Here is a 5,081-nt window from a genome sequence, read left to right as displayed (position 1 = left end):
TTGATTTTCTCCCATTAATAATTCATATGAGAAATTAACCCCTGCCACTCGTTTTTTGGTTCCATCTGGACTATATAGTTTGGATTTCACACCCTCTGCATATAACATTTCCCATTCAGTTCGCTGTTTAGATGGCAGGCATATTTCAGCAAGTTTTTTAAAGTCATGCAGAGTCCAAATTGATTTTCGACACCACATGCTTAGCACCTCCTGACAATATGGAGAGGTAGCCCCAAATTCTTTACATGCTTTCTTAAACCGTTCTACATCCTCCATTTCAAGAGGTTCATAATTTGAAACATATACTGTTTGAAATGGAGTTGAGGCTGGATTAGCAGAAGTACCTTGCACAGGACTCTGATGCCTGAGGTGTGGAATACTAGAATGTGGTTCATTGTCTGAGTTGGCATTAACATGTGAGTCCATATTGTGAACAGAATCAGGACTCCCTTGTGGACTTAGCACTGGAGGCTGATCATCAGTGTCAAGATCTTTATTTGGATTATGAGTATCTAAATTACGTGTCCGAGTTGATTTTTTACCGGCAATTTTTTTGCTGCCAGTGTCAGATTTATCAGCCTCTATCTTAGTCTGAATTTTCGTAGGAAAAATATTTTTATTGTCCATACTAGTCATCACTTTACAATTTCCACATTGTCTATTTCCTAACCACCAGCCAATGACTATGCATATGGTAGTCATATTAGCCAACACAGAAATTCCACAAACTATGACTAATGGAGACCACTCAAGCAATGCAAATATTGGAGTAGAAATTTTTGATTGAATTGTAAGCAGCAACCATCCAACGACAATGATATTTACTAGTATCAAACCAAATGGTTTATATCCAAGCAGAGTAATGCACTTGAGTAATGCCAAACCGATGTATTTAATAACAGATGGCATAGTGAGCGTGAGTATCCATAATAACCAGCCAAGGATCTCCAGAGGTGATTTCCAATAAAACATGTCACTTACAGTTCCAGAGGGTCCAGATTCACCTGTTCCGGGCGCCAAATGTGGGGGGAGGTCAAACCCCTTGTTGATGGTCTCCAAGTCAAAGAATGATTCCCAAAAAGATAAATTGAATCCCATTCTTCCGTCCCCCCTTTTGGGGGAGACTTTGATAATAATGTCCGGAGTAAATAATCAACGAATGCAAAAGAATAGGGGACCAAAGGTTCAGCAAAGAAAGTCTTTTGTCAGTTGCAGCCAGCTCCAAAAGGCAAACCGAACCAGCAGTCAGTTCTGGCAAAAGAGCCCCCTATGCCTTCCCAACAAGCTATTTATTTGTTTCCTTAATCACCCCCACCTGGAAGATCCAGGTGAGATGACAGGCAAAAACATTATTGCAACAATCACACAACATCTGCATACACCAAAACCATTAGATCTAATACTATTGTAATTGTGAAATTCAAACTACAGTACTTAAATATAAAAGTGTATTTGTACTGAGCTGGACTAGGGAATAGAAAAGAACTAGGGTCATTGATGGAGTTACATTGACACTGTTAATGAATTTGGAAAGGGAACTCTATTATTAACAGTTTTATAAACACAAGTAACTAATTTCAAAAAATATGTTGATTTGAAGAGATTAACTCTCAGAAAACAAGTTTTCATTTAGCCCTTTTACAAATGTCGTCATTGTTTGTTTGTTTGTTTGTTTTGGACCACACCCTGCACAGTACTCAGGGGTTACTCTGGCTCAGCTCTCAGAAATAGCTGCTGGCTCAGAGGACCACATGGGATGCCAGGGATTGAACCCATGTCAATCTTGGGGCAGCCACTTGCAAGGCAAAAGTCCTATCACTGTGCTACCACTCCAGCCCCTACAAATGTCCTTTTAGATGGAAATCTATGGATGAGTTTTTTCTAATTATTTAACTAAGCTTCCCTGTGGGGCAGGTGCATATCTTAGAAGTATTTCTGTAAGTGCGTGATACTGCCCCCGTGGGGGATGCTGAAAGATGGGATCTTGGGGCAGTAATATTCAGGAATAATTAAAGCAGAATGTTTGAGGTGAAAGGGAAAGGATATTTTCTATCTACTTAAAGCTTATTTCTGTGGGGAAGTTGAATATCTTTTTTTTTTTCTGAAAGGAGAGGACATTGCTGGTAGAACATATTTTATTTGGAAGACCATAAGCTGCAAGATCTCTATAAAATCTCTGATGATATATAATTTATACAGGGCTACTTTCAACTTAGTGCTCAGGAGTCACTCCCAGTGTATTCAGGTATCAAAGATAAGTTCATGTAAAATATGATTGCATCCCAGTCTTTTGAGCTATGTTAGCCTCCGGCATTTAGGAATCTCTTAGTTAGAGTAATGGTTGCTAGCAATGAATGATGAAGAAATTATTTCTAGAATAAACCATATAGAAAAATGCTTTCTTTTCATTCTTAACTCTTCTTAGTAGTCCATAACATGTAAGAATTTATTGACTCCCAGCAAAGCCTTGGGATTGTCTGAATCATAACTTCAATATGTGGTACTAATATTTTCATGGGTTAATGCATAAATGACCTTCAGTTGGATCACTAAGGGCTTTGATTGAATTATGATGCTAAACCATTAGGGTTTCTTAGAGAGTTAAAGACATAAGTAATGTTAACAATAGAAATAATGGTGTAATAAGTGTCTACAGCAGAAATAATGATGGCAATAAAAGATATTGTCTTTTATTGAGCCTCTGGTGTTTGTCTCAATTACTTTATATACTTTAACTGCACTCCTTTTTTTTAAGAAAAACAAGCCAACATAGAAGTGATTAAATATACATTATTGATCAGAAAACTTAGAGCCATGGTTACCTCAGCCTTCTTAATCAACCAGTTAGTTACAGGGCTGAAGTTCTACCCTAGCTTGTCTTTCCTCAAAGTTCATTTATCTCTTCATCTCCATTTCCTCCCATTTCTTTCTAATTCTTCTTTACTTACTCTAAGATTACTTAATTCCATGTATATCCTCATTGATATATCACTTTTTAACACTCAAGATATCAGTTAAGTTCAAGGGCATCTATATTTTATAAGGCATCCTGAATTAAAATTCATACATTACACCCAGATTCCATTTTGGCTTCACAAATGGTCCCCTAAGCCTGCCAGGAATGATTTCTGAACAGAGCCAGGAGTAACCTTGAGTGCCACTGGATGTGACCAAAAAATTAAAACAAACAATAACTACAACAACAAAATTGTGTATTACAAAAAAATGGGGAAAAATACATTCATTGCAAGTCTATGATGAACCAAACTCTCCATGTTATCTTTTAATGTTCTCAAATACAGTGTAATTTTTCCTTATTTTACAAATAAAAAAGTTCAAGTTAGTAGCAGTCTAGATTCACATGCTTGCCACAAGTTGTGGTGAGTTCAGTTAGAGAAATAAGTGCACTGACAACTATCATGGCAATGGTAGTGAGTGAGAGAAAGAGAATGCTTGTTTCTAATACAGCAATAGGTGGAGAAGAGGGAGATGGAGGGCATTGGTTGTGGGAATGTTGCACTGGTGAAGGGTGTATGTTCTTTTTTATAACTGAAACCCAACGACAAACATGTTTGTAATCATGGTGCTTAAATAAAGATATTAATTTTAAAAAGTAGATTCACATGTCCTGTTGATTTTGATAAACTTTCGCCAATACAGTAAAGCAATCAAGTTATTTATGGCTCAAGTTACTTATGCCTGGATATGCATTCAAAACAACCAGGATATCAGGACTTGGAGATGCTTCATTCTAAGACGCATTGTTAGACTCAAAGGACACAATTTTAAGGCATACTTGTGTGTGTGTGTGTGTGTGTGTGTGTATCACAACTTGCAGTATATTAGGCCTTACTCTTGACTCTGTGCTCAGGTGGTACTTTGGAGACCATATTGAACTCAAATCAGCAATCTTCAAGGGAAGCTCTCTACCTAGGTACCATCTCTCAGTCTCTCCAGGCATTTACAAAATATGTGGAAAATATAAATTCTGGGTGGCACTTTTTTGATGGAAAATATGTAATCAGTGTAATGCTACATTACACTATAAATATGAAAGATACTAAAATTAATGCTACTGTGATCCTCATTGTGAATGCCTTATAAATAATACTAAACTAGTAGCAAAAACATTTCATGCAAAAATTGTAATGAAACTATCATAAATATAAGGAAAATATTATCATAACCTTACAATAGGATAAGTTAATGCTTAAAGCATACTTCAAACTTATAGTGTAGGGGCCGGAGAGATAGCACAGCGGTAAGGCGCAGAAGGATGGTGGTTCTAATCCCAACATCCCATATGGTCCCTGAGCCTGCCAGGAGCGATTTCTGAGCATAGAGCCAAGAGTAACCCCTGAGCGCTACCGGGTGTGACCCCAAAACCAAAAAAAAAACTAATGATGTATTAAAATAATATGGATTTAATAGGTAACCTATTTTGAAACTTTTTAAATTTACATATTTGGTACTAATTAAATTGTATCCCTGAAATAAAATCTCACCTCAATACACACACATACAAGGAAAGTATGTATATATATATATATATTGTTTGTTTGTTTGTTTGTTTTGTTTTGTTTTGTTTGTTTGTTTTTTGTTTTGTTTTTGGGCCACACCCAGCGGTGCTCAGGGGTTACTCCTGGCTGTCTGCTCAGAAATAGCTCCTGGCAGGCACAGGGGACCATATGGGACACAGGGATTCGAACCAACCACCTTAGGTCCTGGATTGGCTGTTTGCAAGGCAAACACCGCTGTGCTATCTCACTGGGCCCGGAAAGTATATATTTTTAATTATGGTTGATTTAAGATAGAGTGAAGAATAATATTTCTTCAAATTTTCATGTATTTTTGGATTATAATTAGCCATAGTAGCCAATAAATATTTTTAATTAATTACTTTATTTAAACACTGTGTTTACAAAGTTGTTCATGATCAAATTTCAGATGTCGAATATACACCATCAGTGAGCATTTTCCATCACCAATATCCCAGTTTCTCTCCCTCAGGGGTGACATTTTACTTCTCTCTTTTTCTCTCTTCCTTTTGACCCTTGTGGACAATGTGGTTTGCTCTAATG

Source organism: Suncus etruscus, chromosome 5 (assembly GCF_024139225.1).
Source record: "Suncus etruscus isolate mSunEtr1 chromosome 5, mSunEtr1.pri.cur, whole genome shotgun sequence".
NCBI lineage: Eukaryota > Metazoa > Chordata > Mammalia > Eulipotyphla > Soricidae > Suncus > Suncus etruscus.
This window is presented reverse-complemented; position numbering follows the sequence as displayed.